This window comes from Papio anubis, chromosome 16 (genome assembly GCF_008728515.1).
Source record: "Papio anubis isolate 15944 chromosome 16, Panubis1.0, whole genome shotgun sequence".
Taxonomy (NCBI): Eukaryota; Metazoa; Chordata; class Mammalia; order Primates; family Cercopithecidae; genus Papio; species Papio anubis.
The window spans coordinates 7,695,291-7,713,994 of record NC_044991.1 but is presented as its reverse complement, the minus strand read 5'-3'; the positions used below and the strand labels follow the sequence as shown (position 1 = coordinate 7,713,994).

The window sequence follows — 18,704 nt, the reverse complement described above, 5'->3', positions numbered from 1 at the left end:
ATAATAAACAAGGTATTAGAGGAAAACATGAACATGCCCAAAGCTTACTTTAAACTTTTACACAATACAATATGGAAAGCAAAGAAAGAAAAAGACACAATTGATAAAAAAATCTTATTACCTAAAATACATTAAGAGCCGATATGAAGACTGAGATCCAGTTCCACTGGACAAATAAGTTGCTGGAGAGGAACAAACAGAAGAGATGGCTGGGCAGAGACAGGAACGCTCACTAAGTTCTGCCTGCTAAGCCAGACTGTGTTAGTAGTCCTGGCCATGTCAGTAGTGAAAAGTCCACACAAAGCCCCCAGCCTCTCCTGTCTGCTGTGTAGTCCACTGAGCAGGCCTCGAGGGGCAGCTCTCAGAGAGTGGTGTCTCCTGAATCAGCCTGGCCTGAGGGACTCAGTGGAACCGCACCCCCAGCTGTCCTACAAGGGATACCCAGACCAAGCGAGAAAGACATTTGTGTTAGGTTAGGTCTCTGAGACTTAGGGTTTGCTTGTTACTGCAATGTAACCTAGCTAAATATAATACAACAAATTCCCATGCTGGGAAAAAAGCACAGCTTCCTTTAAAATATGGAAATAACTTATAAAATAAGGAAAATTAATATGACAATGCCAGTTTTGGTGGGGCTATAAGAAAACAGAAATGTACTCTAACATTGCTAATAGGCTTCATGGAAAAATCTGGAAATACAGAACAAGGCAGATAACAGTTACCAACCTCTGACCCTTAAGTCCCACTCTGGGGAACATGCCCCAAGCAAATAAACTCGAAGAAAAAATAGCTTGAACAAAATGTTCATCACTGCAATATTTATAACAGTAAAAACTGGAAACAAGTCAACTGCTGAAGGCTAAGAAAACAATGGTGAGTTGACAGAAAGGACACCACACGTCCATTACAGAGGACAAGGCAGGTGAGCTATTTTCCATCCGAAATCGGGTATAAGCAAAAAAGGCAGAGTGGCACAGCGCACCCACTACACATCAGTTTATAAGGCGAGGACTGTAGCCGGGTGTGGTGGCTCACGCCTGTAATCTCAGCACTTTGGGAAGCCAAGATGGGCAGATCACCTGAGGTCAGGAGTTCGAGACCAGTCTGGCCAACATAGTGAAACCCTATTTCTACTAAAAATACAAAAATTAGCCAGGTGTGGTGGTGCACCCCTGTAGTCCCAGCTGCTCAGGAGGCTGAGGCAGGAGAATCACTTGAACCTGGATGGCAGAGGTTGCGGTGAGCCAAGATCACACCACCACACTCCAGCCTGGGTGACAGAGCAAGACTCGTCTCAAAAAAAAAAAAAAAAAAAAAGAGGCGAGGGCTGTGTCATCTCTGTAAGCCCAGCGCTTAGCATGAGGTAGATGCTCAAATGTCTGCAGAGTGATTGGATGTCCGCACCGGCAGCTGCCAAGCTGACAGAAGCAAATCAGTGGGGGACGAGGGCAAGAGGAGTCTCTGGGGAGGGAGCTGACACTCACCAGCTCGTTTCTGTAGTGGCTGCAGTGTGCCTTCTCCCAACCTCCTCTGCCTGTTCCTTGGCTGCTGGCACAACCCAGGTTCTGTCCCAGGCCCTCTCTCTTCACCTCTTCTGTTCCCACACACCAAACCACCTTTAACCTTAAGCCCCTGATCTGCTGTCTGGCCCAGACCCGCATCTCTGCCTACTGGATGCCTCCACTTGGCCATCACACAGTCCTTGCAAACTATCCCCTTCCCTATGAGCCTGCTCCTGTTCCTGGGTTTTCTACATCAGAAATGGTCCCACCATTCATTCACCCAGCTTCTCAAGCCAGAAACTCCTCTTCTTCCCACACCGAACCCCTCTTACCACTACCACATTCAATCAGCTTCCAAGACCAGACTAAACCAGCTCTTCAATATCTCCTGAATCCTCCCACTTGGCTCTGTCCCCATGATGATAGCTACCTTCGCTAAGGCCACCATTGCCTCCTGCCTAATCCCTAACAACGTCCTAACTGACCCGCAGCCACTTGTCTAGTCCCCAACTCCCTTCATTCTCCATGACATACTGTGACTGTACCACGCTGGTTGGAATGTCTTTTGGAAAGTTCAGGTTTTGCCTCCATTCAAACTCCTTCCCCTACTTCCTCCTTCCTCCAGAGGCCAGCAGGGCCTCCAGGCTGTAACTACTGCTCCTCCAGCCTCACCACTCACACCACGCTCCTGGCCACGCTATACACGCTCCAGCCACCATTAACAACCGGCGTCTCCCAACACAAGTACCACACTCCTATCAGCTCCACCCCTTCATGCACACTATTCCCTCTGAACAAATGCACAAATGGATCAGAGGAGGTGGAGAAGGAGAAATCACTTCGCATAGCCAAATAGTTTCAAAAGCAAAATTGTAAGAATCCTTCCAATTACTTTTATAACATAAAGAAGTGTTTAAACTACATGTGAGTATAACATATCTAATATAATCCAGGGTAGGGTCTCCAGAAGTATGGGTACCCCAAACCCGCCACAGTCTAAGGGGGAAGTAAGGACAAAGCTAATAAAGCCAAAGGATTTGTCCCTGAGGACAGGAGTGGAAGCACTCACTGAGCACCACTGCATCCAGGAAGGAGGCACACATTGGCCTCTAAGCCTGGTGAGAGCAGCAATGCACCACGGGCTCACCCACTACTTGGGAGGCTGAGGCAGGAGAATCACTTGAACCCAGGTGATGAAGGTTGCAGTGAGATCACACCACTGCACTCCAGCCTGGGAGACAGAGCAAAACTCTGTCTCATAAAACAAAAAGAACAAGTGCTCACTGATTTGCCACCATGTCCCCACAGCAAGAAGCCCCAGTTACACTACAACACGTAAAGCTGCCTGCCCAGGACTGATGCAGTGTTATTCCAGCATAATCCTAGGATCCCTTCACACAGGCATGCACGCACACATGATCCTCTCTCATCCAGCTGGGGATCAGGACTTGAGAGCACATGAGGACACGTCAGCTCATCTCTGCCACCACTGCCCTCGCTTCTGGTGTCCTCACATCCTAACCGCAGTATTTAACAACTGACAGATGGCCACAAATACAGGAGACGTGTGGACCACGTTGCAGGGAGCTGGGCTGTGGGTCCAGGTGCCCGTGCTTCCACTCTGATGCCTAAAATTCTCTGTATGGCTCCATTCCCCTTCATGCCAGTCTTCAGGATCATGCCAGAGCAGCCACGGCCACATACTTCCTGACGACGCCTCCTCTCAGTCAGAGGCACCTGCCCAGTAGGACAACTCTCCCTTAAGCTGCGAGTTTTCCAACTCAAGAGATGCACTTACACCCTAAAAAAGAAAACTCACATAGGTCCAGATGAGACACAAAGATTCTCCTGGCATAAACAGAAGGAAAAAATATAGAATGGGTCAGGAGGCTGCCCTTTGTTCAGGTCAGAAAATAGGGGCATTCACAGGGGGCAGAGTGAGCGGGGAAAGAGGGAGAAGAGGAACGCTCCAGGCCACCCTTGGAGGTCTGCTGTGGCAGGTTCCCAAGACAGACAAAGGGCATTATTGACAACATGCATGAGTCAGAGTGGCCCCAGGTCAATGCTTCAGCTTCTTTTAATCCCTCCACTTTCAGGGAGCCCGTTCTAGAAGCAGGACTTCCTGTCACACAAAGTGCCTCTGTGGCCCTTTGTCTGCAAAGGACGAGCAGCCTCTTCTCTACCCAACAGTCTGACTGAGTGGAATCCCCAAGAGGAGCTGAAGCCCTGGTCTGAACAAGCTGAAAACGCGAGACAGCAAGAGGGGACACCACCAAAGACCATGCTAGCCTGGATGCACAGATCTAGAAGGTCTCTGAAATCTGCATCTAGGAGTCTGCACAAGACCCTGGGGGTGGGGGTGACCCCTTAATGATCCAGTCGCCTCAGGCAAAATACCTAAGAGCTGTGTGCCTGACACTGCTCATCGGTGAAATGGAATCCAATCTGCCTGACAGATTGCAGGGATCAAATGGCATCCGGATGGGACCTGGCACATGCCTGGAGTATGGGGGCCTTCCACAAGCACTGGCCAAGGAGACGGTGACTGGGGCCAGGCTCCACAGCAGCCCAGCTCCTGAGCCAGTAAGCCAGGGCCCCTGCACTGGGGCACTCCATTCTCACAGGGTTGATGGACACTTGAACAACCTCCTCCAACATACCGGCCAAGAGCTAGGAAACAGTTCTGCACAACGTGCTACAGGGACACACAGAGGGTCCAGAAAGGGTGCCCAGGGCTGATGTTTCAGTGGGAATTCTTCAGCTGGAGCAGCAAGGAAAGGCATCCCAGGTAGAGGAACCTGTGTAACAAAGGGGAGTTACACTGGTCCTTTGTGACCCTCCAGTGTGCACGGTCAGGCTGGTCCTGGAGGGCAAACCCTGGGAAGCTGCTGTGGCTGCAAGGGAGGGGAGAGAGGATTTACAAATGGCAGGGCACTGAAGATCAGACACCAGCCCGAGTCACTAGTTACTCCACCACAAGAGGGACTTCTGCTCCATTTACCTACCAGCAATAAAAAGTAGACTGTCCTGATAAAAGCCCACCATGAGAATGTTAGGTAAGCATGGACAAGAAGAGGTCACATCCATCAGAAGTGCTATCTAGAAATGAACTGCTTAAATACCTTCTCAACCAGTACTATAAATATGTGCCTTTGAAGTTTAAAAAGCCACACGAGCTGGGTGTGGTGGCACATGACTATCTATAGTCCCAGCTACTTGGGAGGTTGAGGCAGGAAGATCACTTGAGCCCAAGAGTTTGAGGCTGCAGTGAGCTATGATAGTGCCTGTGAGTAGCCACTGTACTGCAGCCTGGGCAACACAGTGAGATCCCATTTGTGAAAAAAAAAAAAATTTAAGTATAAACCACAAGAGGATTTGGTTTTCAAATATTTTCTGGGCATCTATGCACTCAACTATGGTGCCGCTTTCTCAAGAAAATATTCTATTTCATTCAAAGGTATCAGCTAAAGCCAAAGCACTCTACTGTAGAGAAGAATACACAGCCAGTTTGGTGTGACAAACTGGTAAATAAATTCTAACTTGATAGTGCTTTTATTTTTTTAAAAGTTCACATAAAATCAACTAGCCAGTAATTCGGAAAAACAAACAGGGAACTCAATTGTCAAGCAACAATCTGAAACTAATAGGCTTAAATCAAGCATAAAATTAATAGCAAAAGTTTCCCTTAAACAAGGAGAGGGGGCCAGGCACAGGGGCTCCCGCCTGTGATCCTTGTACTTTGGGAAGCGGAGGTGGAAAGATTGCTGGAGCCCAGGAGTTAAAAACCAGCCTGAGCAACATGGTGGGACCCTGTCTCTATAAGAAGGACAAAACATTTCTTAAATAGTTAAAAAGAAAAAAAAGAAAAAAAAAGGAGAGTAGAAAGAGAACAGGGTTTAAATCAGCTGTGATAGGTGCCCGTTTTAACTTCTAAACGACCTTCTTACCAGCAAAATGGGAATAAAGGTGGCTGACCTACACAGAGTAGGAATTTGAATGACACATTGTACGTGAGTGCCTGCAAATGTCAGTCTCCGGCCTTCCCAGTCTTCTTGCTCCTAGTATGACTCCTCCTGGCCTCTCTGGCAACCCCCACCCCCCACAGGGAGGATATGGCTTCGGCAAGCAGGACTTACACACCCATTCTCAGCTGTGCCACTGAGAACTCTAGAAACACAAAGATCTTCAACGTTAAGACTCATACACACGTGCGCGCACGCACACACACACATTTTGTGATGCTACCTGCCTAATAAACATTTCCAGTGACCACTTATAAAGGGGAAAAATTAATGACAACTCTATTTATGATAAAATGCCTAATTATAATATACAATAATATTATCTGAGAAGCCCTGAAGAAAATGCCTTGGTTACTCTCTTAACTTCATTACAATACCCAATACCCCTACTACACACACACACACACACACACACACACACACACACACACAGGCAGAAAGAGCCTGTCCTTCATAAAAATTTGTCAGTTTGGCTGTCTCAAGACATAGCCTGTGTTCCAAATTCTTAAATATTTTCAATAAAATGTTTAATTTATTCTAATAAACTGAGTAAATATCAAGCCAAGGAAATTGATTTTAAAAATTCTTTTACACATATCTCTCCCAATATTCTAAAAACATTTACTTTCTGAGTGCCAGAAACCTTGCTAAGAGCTAGGGGACGGAAGTGAAAATAAGTGAATAACACCATGCAGGCCCTGCGGTCCAGGAGCTCACAGCACACTCAGCCCTTCATACCCAAGGGTTCCACATCTGTGGATTCAACCAGTCAGGAATCGAAAATAATCCGGGGGAAAGAAGTGGGTAGCTGCGTCTGTACTAAACATGTACAGACTTTCCTTTGCTTGTCATTATTCCCTAAACAATACAGTATAACTATTTACATTGTATTTATATTCTATTAGGTATTATAAGTAATCTAGAGATGATTTAAAGAACACTGAAGAGTGTACATAGGTTATATGCAAATACAACACTATTTTATATCAGAGACGAGCATCCATGGATTTTGGTATCCCTTGGAGGGTCCTGGAACCAATCCTCCAAGATACAGAGGAACAAACTGTCTAAACGCTAGGAAAGATAAGACAAAGTCATACCTGATTAGGTTGAGAGGGAGGGAGGGAAGGAGAGAGGGAGAGAGGGGATCTGCTGGGGAGGGGAGGGGAAGGGAAGCGGGGAGGGAAGGGAGTGGGCAGGTGGGCAGGCACAGCAGTTTGGATGAGGAAAGAAGGCCTTCAGCGGCAGCCTCCTAGGAGCCAGCAAGAGGTGGATTGACGATTGAGGCTGCTGTCCAGGCTCAGGAAAGGCTGTCCAGGCCTGCTGCACAGGTTCAGGAAGGGCTCCGAAGGCCTGTGCAGCCACCATCGCTGAAACCTAAAGCAGCAGCCTACAGCCAACTAGTGCAAAGTTAGCTTATAGTAACGTTCAAAATCGTAAGTAGCATTCTTATGTCTAAAAAGCTGAACACTTGGGCTTTATCTAAAAATATATGTTTAAGAGTGGGTGATTACCCAGAAAAAAGTCCAGATGGCTATGTACCAAAAATGTGAATTCTTCCATTCAGTGAAATGTAACGCAGCCTTACTTACTGTATGCCAGGCACCTCGCTGGGTCTGTGGGGTCCCGGGATGGGTAGAAGTGACAAGGTCCCTGTATATATTCCAGTAGGGGTCGGGGATTCAAAGCCACACCAGTAGGTAATGTAGCAGGAGACAGCATTAAGGGCTGGGGGAAAGCATGAAGCCAAGTGGGGGACAGAGAGTGACAGGGTCTACCTGGACAGATGGTGGTCAGGGAAGGTTGTCCTGAGTCTTGAATGAACATCTCTGGGTGGCGGAACATGAAAGTCTGGGCTTTTGCATATCTGTATCACTTAATTATTCTGCCATAAGAATATACTGATTGAGTTGCTTTTGAAAATTCAAAAGGAAAATAAGGCAGCACGTAGGCACCTTCCCTTTACATAAGCATGAAATCCAAGCTTCCGGTAGAGGAATCCAAGAGTCTTATCTTCTAGTCATGATAACCAGCCTGCAGTATCAACTGCGTTCTCTCAAGACAAGTACTTCCGGACAGTCCTGCAAAGCACCCAAACGGTGCCCTTATTACCCTGTACACACCCGTGGGGCCCAGGGCTCAACCTCCTCTCCTCTGTGCACACTAATTTCCTGGGTGACCCTCTCCTTCCTGTGACCTGAAATTCCATCCATATGCTGATGCCTCCTCACTCAGCCTCTACCTGAAGCTCCAGATCCAGCACGGCCCGAGCTGCTGGCTCAGTATCTCCCCCCGGGAGGCCCACAGGCCTCTCTGACACACTGGCCGAAACCCACCTCTTGCTCCTGCATCCTCCGGGTAGGCTCCTCCAGGACACAGCTGCTCATGACAAATGCCCCAGTGTCATCCCTGACTCCTCTCCTGCTCTCATGTCCACATCACACCACCTCTACCTCAAAACAGAGCCACAATGTGGCCGCTTCATACCACCTCTGTCTCAGTTACCCTGGTTCAGTCTACCAAACTCAAAACTTGCCAACACCTATTGTCAACCATCACAGTTATTGATACTCCCCACCCTGATTACGAGGTTCCATGTGATTCTAGCCCCTGCTTCCAGCGCCAGTCTTGCTCCTTCCAATCCCCACCCTGGTCTCTGGCTACAGTGACCTCCATGTGGTTCTCCAGATGAACAGACTCGGCTTACCTTTGCACCCGCCTCCCCTCTGCAGGGAATACCTGCTTCCCACATCTGTAGGATCTGCTGCCTTCCAGCATCAGAGACCTGCTCAAACATTACCCTCTTCTTAAGAAAGTCTTCCCCAGCCCTGATACTCCAGCCCTAATTCTGTTTTATTTTCTTAACACTCAGTCTCACCTGCCAAATTATTATATTTTCTCTCCCCACTCACGAGAATGTAAGTTCCTTATGCACCAGGATTTTGCCTTGTTTGCCCGTGTTCCTACCACTGACACGAAACAGGCACATAATAAACACAACCGGAATGAATGATTCAAGGAACGACAGAGCATACTTCTGTTTTCAGCAGCACAGCAAACCAGGTATCTTAATGACTCTCCTGTTGAAGAAATTTATTTATTTATTTATTTATTATTTTATTTATTTGTTTTTATTTATTTATTTATTATTTATTTATTTTTGAGACAGAGTCTCATTCTGTTGCCCAGGCTGGAGTGCAGGGGTGCAATCTCAGCTCACTGCAGCCTTCGCCTCCTGGGTTTAAGCGATTCTCCTGCCTCAGCCTCCTGAGTAGCTGGGACTACAGGCGTGTGCCACCACGCCTGGCTAATTTGTGTGGTATTTTTTAGTAGAGACGGGGTTTCACCACATTGGCCAGGATGGTCTCAATCTCCTGACCTCGTGATCCGCCCGCCTGAGCCTCCCAAAGTCCTGGGATTACAGGTATTGAGCCACTGCGCCCAGCCTATTTATTTATTTTTTTTGAGATGGAGTCTTGCTCTGTTGCCCAGGTTGGAGTGCGCTGGAGCAATCTCGGCTCACTGCAAGCTCTGCCTCCCAGGTTCAAGCAATTCTCCTGCTTCAGCCTCCTGAGTAGCTGGGATTACAGGTGTGTGCCACCAAACCCAGCTAATTTTTTTTGTATTTTTAGTAGAGACGGGGTTTCTCCATGTTGGACAGGCTGGTCTTGAACTCCTGACCTCAAGTGATCCACTGGCCTCGGCCTCCCAAAGTGCTGGGATTACAGGCATGAGCCACCATGCCCAGCCCTTAAAGGATATACTTTTAAAGGAAAGAAATTATTTCAGATGGAAAGCCCCAAAGCACAAGAAGAATGGTAAGCAAATATGCAGGTAAATATATTGGATAAATCTAAATAGCATTAACTGTATAAAAGACAGTGGCAAATTTACAGGATTTAAAAAATCAGAAAAAAAACTGGACAAGTTGAGAGGGCACATGGAGTTAAAATGTTTTCTATCCTTCCATTATTCAAGAGAAGGGTAAAGATATTACTTTAGACTTTGTTAAGTACACAAAAATATCTAGGATAACCACTAAAGGAGCAGGCTGAGAATATTTCTAAACTAAGAGAGAAAAAACAAATGCATTGGAAAGTGGGCACAGTGAAATGCAATCAAAACAAAAGACAGAATAAAAATCTCATCAGAAGAACTATAGTCAATAGAAATTACAGGAATAAGAAAAAACTGCATGTCTATGCAAACTGCATTGAAGGGTCTAGCTACTGCAATAAGAAAAATAACTAAAAGCTATAACAATCAGAAAAGAAACATAACAGCATTATTAGCATTAATAAACCATTATATGGTTTTAGCATGGCTGATGAACAGAAGGCGGCAATTTACCTAGAACGAGAGCTCTCGGCTCCAATTTGAGAGCTATATATTTAAATGCAGTACTAAGGGTTTCATTTAACATGAGGAAAAAAACTTTGTCTTCATTTTATAGCTGAAGAAACTAAAATTCAGAGAGGTTAAATAATTTGTTCAAAGCCACCTGGCAAGTAAGTGGCTAGTTTTGAAATTAAGACAATCTGTCCCCAAGGTTTAACCACTATACTATGATGTCTCGACACACGACAAACATACATGTGCCCTCTCAGAGGCAAGCATGACTGTGTGATTACAAGGACACTGGAGGAAAAAGAGAAGAAATTCACCTGAGGAAAGCCAGGGAAGAGGGGCATGCTCAGAGCAAGGATGGTATTCTGGAGAGAATAAGAACAGCACGTACAAAAGTTAAAAGGCATGAGGCTGGGTGCGGTGGCTCATGCCTGTAATCCCAGCACTTTGGGAGGCTGAGGCAGGCAGATCACTTGAGGTCAGGAGTTCGAGATCAGCCTAGCCAACATAGTGAAACCCTGTCTCTACCAAAAAACACAAAAAATTAGCTGGGCATGGTGGCATGTGCCTATAGTCCCAGCTACTTGGGAAGCTGAGGCATGAGAATCACTTGAACCTGGGAGGCGGAGGTTGCAGTGAGCCGAGATCATGCTACTGCACTCCAGCCTGGGCGACTGGGCAAGACCCTGTCTCAAAAGAAAAATAGCGCATAAAGGAAGGTTCCCTTGGACAGACAGTGGAGAACAGCTCATCCAGTCTCCAGTCTTGGGCTGTCCAGTATGGCAGCCACCAGCTATTAACACTTAAAATGTAGTTAGTCCAAGTGAGAAACTGACTTTTTTTTTTTGAGACAGGGTGTCACTGTGTCATTCAGGCTGGAATGCAGTGGCACTATCACAGCTCATTGCAGCCTCAACCTCCTGGGTCTAAGTAATTCTCCCACCTCAGCCTTCTGAAGCTTGGACTACAAGTATGCGCCACTGCACCTGGCTAATTTTTTATTTTTTATAGAGACAGAGGACTCACTATATTGCCCAGACTGGTCTCAATGACTTTTTAATTTTATTTAATTTTAATGTAAACAGTCACATGTGGTTAGTGGCTACCACATTGGATAGCACAGTTCTGGAGGCTCAAGTCTGGAGAAAGGGAAATGGTTAGAAGACCAGGAAAGAGGAATATATCCAAGACGAAAAACAGACAGAACATAGTGAAGGATGATGCCAGGGAATGGAGGACGGGGGCAGGGATTCAAAGTTTCTAATTTCGGAGGCATGGTAGGTGATAATGCCACAAAGAGAAAAAGAGAATTAAGAACAAACTGGTTTGGGATGAAAAATAACTGGTTTGGATCTCATAAATACGATGTTCCTGAAGCATGTCCACACATAAATGGCACTCCAGCCACATCAAGCTCCCAAGTCTGGCAGATTCTGACCTCTTCACCTTTGTATATATTGCTCCCTCCGCTTCTCTTGGGTACCTGACAAACCATTCCCTCTAAAACTCATCACCAAACTGGAGTTTCCCCCAGTCTCCTCCATCCTTCATGGCAGAATAAGGTCCCAATAGCTCTTTAAGACTCATCAACCTGCTGCTTAGAAGTCTCTTTACCTTGCTGGACTGTGAGGTCCTCAGAGACAAGAACTCAATCCTAACCGTCTATGGATCCCCAGCACAGTGCCTGATGTGAACTGCGTGGACAAGAGACCAAGAAGGTAAACTGAATGAATGAATGAATGAATGAATGAATGAATGAACGAACGAACAAATTAACTGATTCAGCGAGCCAGCATCCAGGTGAACTGTCCCTTCAGGTAGTGATCTAACAGATGGCTGGAAATAAGCCCAGAGCTCACTCAGGTGCCTGCATGTCTACCAATGAAAGCTGTCATACCTGGAGATAGCATCACGGGGGAAAAAAAAAAGCTGTCAGATGTTGGGACAAGTACAGTTTACATAGCCTCACATCATCACTTTTCATCATCATAACAACTTCCACCATCCCAAATGCAAACTCTTCAACCTCAGAAGTTCACTGGGTACACCTGAGATTCAACTTAATGTCTTAGAGTTCAATGTTAAATATGAAAGACTTATCCTCCAAAAGTGCTCTTGCTGCTTTCCTTCATGGCTTTATGGTCTTGCTTTCTAACATTCTTCCTGCACAGTGATGGCAGGATCCGACTAAGTGAACCTGAGGTGACCATCCCTACAGATGGGAAACTAGTAACAAATGTTTCTGTCTTCCAAATCAATAGATACTGGTGATCAGTCTACTATGCCCTGTGCTATTTTTTCTTTATGTGTCAGTTCAGAGCATAGAGAAATCACTTCATTATCCCCAAAACTGTCATGTGCTTCATTTACTTTGTTAAACTAGCACTACCAATCTGTGTTAGGAATTTAAGATTCAAAGAGAGAATTCCAAATTGGGAAGTTCAACACTTTGTCCTGTTAATTACATCAACATTTTGTCAAGTAACCATTTTCCAGCAAAATCATTCTTCCTTGTTCTCCTTCAAGGACTCCACTGTAGAACAAATCCCGATGGGAAACATGACTGAGTACGAAACTCATAGCACCCCTCACATTAACAAAAAGATAATCTAAATCCCATACTATTGTGATGACCACTGACACACATTTCAAATTAATTCTAACTTCCTATTAGATTCTTTAAGTTTCTCAAAATAAAGTATGTGTCATGAGCTCACATAAAGGTTTGTGTCTTATGATTCATATATGACAGAGTCTAATGAGAAAAAATTTAGGCCAGAGTCCCAGGGCTGGAGGAGACGTCACGTAGGCACAATCTGTTACTTGGTGTCAAGGCAGAACTGTGACATGCAAATGCATTTAGACCAGCCTAGTGAAATGTGACTATAGTGCCTTCAAAAGCAATCACTATGGAAAGGCAAACACTGCCATTCATTCATTCAAATCAATAGCCCTTGTCTAATTACAATCTCACCCTACTGACACATACACATGCTCCTCTTTACCAAACTCTAAGGGCCTAGGATACCGGGGGACATTTCTTCATAGTCTTAGAGAAGGTTCTGAGGCCACCACTGGAATCCGGTCTGGAGAGCTGCCCCGAGCAGAGGTGGACATGAAAAAGGCCCAAACGCCAACAACACAAACTCTGAGATTTCTATGCCAATAGCAGCCCCAGGGGCTGCCGTTTAACCCCTTCTCAGTTTGGAGCAATGCCAGCACTGCAACAGTCTGGTATCCCTTTCTCATCTTTAAATCTCACAAGCACAGCAGCATTTATACTAATGTGGGCAGAAGATAGGGGCCAGGGACGGAAGGACATCAAATGTTACTTATAGACTGAACAAGATAAGAAGGTCAATTATAACTAAGAAAAGGAAGCCAGCTGGAATATTCTATACTTAATATATACTGAAAATATAACAGTAAGTATAAAATGCTAATTGGGGAACAAAGGTAACTATATTATGGGAGACGCGAACTAAGTCACTGCAGCTGATGAGCCTGCTGCCTCCCTTCTTCTCCAGGCCCCAGGATCATGTTGCCTGGCTCACCAAATGAAAGCAGCACCTCTTCAAGGAGACTGACAGAAAGTACCCACTAGAACACCAGGAGGGAAGACAGTTCTGACACACTGCATAAAAATACTGCTTATGTATCCCACTTCATTCTTCAGTTTTATACATTAAAATAGTTGTAAAGTTATTAAATTCAACTTCAAATACGATTAACATATTTATGAAAGTGCCTGTTTCCCTGAAGTGCTTTTGTTTCAGAAATTCTTCAAGGCATATATTCTAAATACTTTAGAAAATACAAGTAAGGGCCGGGTGCAGTGGCTCACGCCTATAATCCCAGCACTTTGGGAGGCCGAGGCAGGCAGATCACGAGGTCAGGAGATGGAGACGATCACGAGGTCAGGAGATCGAGACCACCCTGGCTAACACAGTGAAACCCCGTCTCTACTAAAAATACAAAAAATTAGCCCAGCATGGTGGCGGGCGCCTGTAGTCCCAGCTACTCGGGAGGCTGAGGCAGAAGAATGGCGTGAACCCGGGGAGGTGGAGCTTGCAGTGAGCCGAGATCACGCCACTGCACTCCAGCCTGGGCGACAGAGCAAGACGCCATCTCAAAAAAAGAAAAGAAAAGAAAATACAAGTAAGTGCTATCCTGTGAACTTCCCCAAGGCATTTTAAGGTGACTTTGGACAGACAGTGATGGTCACACCGAGGTCTAGAACAGTCACCCACTGTTCTCAGCATACCTGTTTACAACTAACTCCCACACCTGAATTTCAGAGGATTCAAATTCAATTTTTAGCAGAGACCATTTTTAATGATTCTGGAAAGTTGTGAGTAAATTCCATTTTTATAAATTAAACCATCTTCTCCTTTATTTATATTATGTTGTATTATTTTAAAGTCTTTCATATTTCAAAACCTGTTCAGTTCAGCTCAAGACAGAGCTGTCAGTATTCCCTTATAGGGGCTGAAAGGCAGAAATGCTAAATGTTCGGGGTTTCCCTTTCACACCCTGAAGAATCCTCTTTCAAAGAAGAATTGAGTGCTTGTCTGTTTCTTTTATTAGTTGTGATTGTATTAAGTTTGGCATTCTCACCTGACAAGCAATCCCACCGTAAGGCCCGCTTCTATCAGTAACAATGGACTGTCTCTCCCCTGAGCTAGGAGAGAGGCAAGCAGAACTTTATAATATAGAGAATTGTTGATTTTTAAGAAGAAGTATCAGAGGCAGAAATGTCAGTGCTCTTTGTACTTGAGGTAATTCATTATACATCTATGCCAAATAGTACTTACAGAGAAAAAGTTATTGAATAAAAGCTGAGTGTCTGAAAGTGAAACAAATATAAATGTACTCATCAGAAGAAAAAAAAACACTCTTAGCTAAGTGATATTAATCTTAAGATAATAATGTGAAGAAAGCAGATTACTGTAATGGAAAGAGTAATGACCCTGGTCATGAGACCAGGGTTTCAGACTCACTCGGCTACCGACAAGACAAGTGACCTTGGACAAGTCGTCACCTCTGGAACTCAATTCCTTTGGTAAAGTGCGGAGCCTGGAATATTAACTCCAAGAGCCATTACAGCTCTAAATATTGCATTCCCACCTTCTGTATTATGCCACCAAATGAATAACAGAATTGTGTGGGTGGGCAAACGGGTCTCAAAGGACTAACACTGTTTAAAAAGAAAAAAGGAAGGTGTATTTTTACTTATTGGCATAAATCTCATACCTGTAAAACATGTTTTGGTTTGAAGGTATGAAACCTCTTTGCTGTTTTCATAAATACAGCATTTAAAGTTCATCTAGAATTCAGTAGGATGTTTTATTGACAAGAAGGAAGGGATGTGAAGATAGAGATATTCAGAGCTACAAGAGCAAAGACAAAACTGATGGGCCCGATTAAGGTCGAACAGACATACTATATATCTTGGGGGTTTCTAGAAACCTTTCCTATGCAATCTTAAAAGTATTCGAAACACACGCTTCACAGTAGGTAACATCCTAACAAGAAAGCGTGCTTCTCTGTGAGGCACGGGCTGCACCAGCACAGTATTTTCTGGAAACGGAGACAGGACGCTGCCTTTTTAACAGCAATCAGTAATCCAGTAAGTATAATTCACTGATGATGGATCACTTAAGTCTCAGAATTTTTAAAATCTAATTAGAATTACAGCACCACAGCAATAAAGGGGAGCCACTGTTTTTTTAAAATTCCAGAATATGACTTCTAAGAAACAATTAAATATGTATATAAGGCTGCTCAGTTATTAAAACAATAAAACTTTTAACATTTTGTTACCCGACAAAAATATAAACAGTGTCTAGTGACAACCCTCAGAGGGGGATGAGGGCACAGGGTCCAGCTGGGATGAGGAATGAGAAGAACTGAGGGGGGGATGGGGAGAGGGCCGGGAGGGGGCCTGGAGCAGTGGCAGGTGATTCAGAGACTCTGCAGGAGACTAGTCATGAAACAGCAATTACGTCTCCTGGAAAAGATAATTTGTTTTTTCTCTCTCAAGTCCCACTTATGTGTTTGTAGATTAGATCTGGTTGTAAAGAAAGAAAATGGCCGCATGTAATAAACATTAATGCCTTAAAGTAGGGGAAAAAGCCCTCTATTAACAGCTAACTCAAGTAACTCATTTCGGTAAGAAAAAAAATACAGCTAAAGTATGTCAGCTACTCTAAAACATGCCAAAGCAAAGGTGCAAAGTTACTGCATCTATTTTGAAAGGAAACATGCACGTATGCTCTAAAACCAGAGTCAAAAATTATAAAACACAATCCTTCATTTGTTTAAGCCGAAATCTATTCTCCAAGAAAATCAAACATTCTGACGTTTTCTCCAAGCACCCTGGATAAAGCATTCTGCATTGCTCAGTTAATAATGAACTAATTGAACATTTCCATCAAGGAGCTCTAAAACTAGGTGCGCTTGCACAGAAGGTGGGAGTTCTGTTAAATCAGTCACTCAGTGAGAAAGAAAACAATTCCATGAAAATTCTACTTTCAAAGAGGTCTACCTTAAAGGAAATGCAAGCCTTCTACGGCACACTCACGTTTTTCTGTCAGATGCCAGCTAACTCTGCAGCTCAGCTTCCGTACCTGCCTGTTTCCAACCCTGCCGGCATGTCTGACCTCTGTCTCTCAGCTGAATTCTCCCAGCACATTTCATCATTTCCTGTTGGCTGCCGAGATAAGGTCATTCCCCTACACTGCTGCATTCGCTGTACAGTTCCAGGTTCCCAGACTGCACGCTCCTGCCTGCTGTGGCCATCACAGAAGGCAGGAGCCTTCTTTTCAGAAAGTGGCCAAAGAGAAATTTCAGTATTTCCATGGAAAATCAGGGAGAAGAGGTCTGAGAACAAAATTCATACTACCCCCTCCCCCACACACAAAAAATCAACTTATATACAAACTAACTTACACCATACATGAGCGTCTTCTATTATCTTCTTGTACTTGAGATCCTCCTGCTTACAAGAGAAAAAAGACGGCATGCTCTGCATCTGAGGGGCGTCACAGCAGTCAGTGGGACAGGGACTTGCTTGCACAGGATAATCTTACATTGTCCCAACATGTGGAATTCAACTTCCTTCTGTGACTACAGACAACAAGGCAATGCCTGTCAGCAGATGAACAGGAAGCCTCATGCAGGAGATGGGACTGGGGACTCGGAGTCCCCTGGAGACAGGCAGGGGACCCCATCGTCTCTCAGCAGCACGACTGACTCCTAAGAACTAGGACACTCAAATACGCAAGTGTGATTACACAGAAATAAAAACAAAAACATCTCGCTTCTTCAATTTTTACAAAGAATTTAAAGTGAAGAAAAAAACAATAAAACTTCAGGTGAGGAGAGAAAGATTTTAAAATGCTTGTGCCTACAAGAATACATACTGTATGATTCCCTTTGGATCCAGCACAAGAAGAGGCGTAACTAATCTACACCCTTTGAAGCCAGGACAGGGAAGAGAGAGAGGAGGCAGTCGGGAAGGGGCACCAGGAGGGTTTTAGAGCTGTGCTGTGGCTCTTAAACTGGCTATGGGTGTGCTGCACTTGTGAAAATTCACTGATATGCACACCTGAGATCTGTGCACTTTAGGTATATATATTATTCAATGAAACTTTTTGAATCTCATACCATATCAAAAAATACAGACACTACAGGAAAGAGTAGATATGGAAACTAACCTGCAAAAACAGACAGGAAACAAATATTTCAAGGGATCAATTTCCCCTAGGTGCCCTCCTAGAAGATACACATGCCCACTCCCCCATTCCCCTTGGCAAGCCAGGATTTAAGTGGTAATGGACAGGGCAGGCCCAGTTCAGGGTGGTTTCTTCCTTTCAACATGGCCCAAGGGGGTGTATGTAGGGATGGGAAAATACATAATTGGCAAAAGAACATACTGCAAGGGGAAACTGCTCAGTGGATATACACTATTTACCAGTGTTCTTGCTACTCACATTCATTCAAAAATGTTCAGTTGGCCGGGCGTGGTGGCTCAAGCCTGTAATCCCAGCACTTTGGGAGGCTGAGGTGGGTGGATCACAAGGCCAGGAGATCAAGACCATCCTGGCTAACACGGTGAAACCCCGCCTCTACTAAAAATACAAAATAACAAAAAAAATATATGCCAGGCATGGTGGTGGCACCTGTAGTCCCAGCTACTCGGGAGGCTGAGGCAGGAGAATGACATGAACCCGGGAGGCAGAGCTTGCAGAGCAGAGATTGTACCACTGCCTGGGCAACAGAGCAAGACTCCGTCTCAAAAACAAAAACAAAAACAACAAACAAAAATGTTCAGTTAAAAACAGCCATCTAGTCTTACCTCATAACACAAAACGAAGTAGGTTAAAAATCTCTTTTGAAAATCTTGTGTTTAGAAATTCCTTAGGCTGGGCCAGTGGCTCACACTTGTAGTCCCAGCACTTTGGGAGGCTGAAGCGAATGGATTGCTTGAAGCCAGGAGTTTGAGACCAGCCTGGCCAATATGGTGAAACCTCGTCTTTACTAAAAAAATACAAAAATTGGCCAGGCGTGGTGGTGCATGCCTGTAATCCCAGCTACTCAGAAGGCTGAGGCATGAGAGTCGCTTGACCCCAGCGGGCAGAGGTTGCAGTGAGCTGAGATCACACCACTGCACTCTAGCCTGGGTGACAGAGCGAGATCTTGTCTCAAAAAAGAAAAAAAAAAGAAATTCCTTAATGGAAAAGTACCAATAAAAGCAAAGACCACATAACACGAGACCCTATTACTTGACATATGATAATAATTTACACTACTTGAGAAATTATTTACCACC

General features: G+C 44.8%; 1 protein-coding gene across 8 annotated transcripts in view; it reads right to left on the bottom strand.

Moving 5' to 3' along the window:
• PACSIN2 (protein kinase C and casein kinase substrate in neurons 2) overlaps window positions 1-18,704 on the bottom strand; it is a 146,797-nt gene that overhangs the window by 74,152 nt on the left and 53,941 nt on the right. For 2 of the 8 annotated variants that reach the window (XM_021921642.2, XM_003905656.5), the window contains exon 1: window positions 16,455-16,537. The exons of 5 other annotated variants lie outside the window; for them this stretch is intronic. The gene's annotated coding sequence lies outside the window, so the exon portion shown is untranslated. Of the gene's footprint in view, window positions 1-16,454; window positions 17,917-18,704 lie in introns of those variants that run through there. One more of the 8 variants, XM_009217429.4, reaches the window with a different exon arrangement.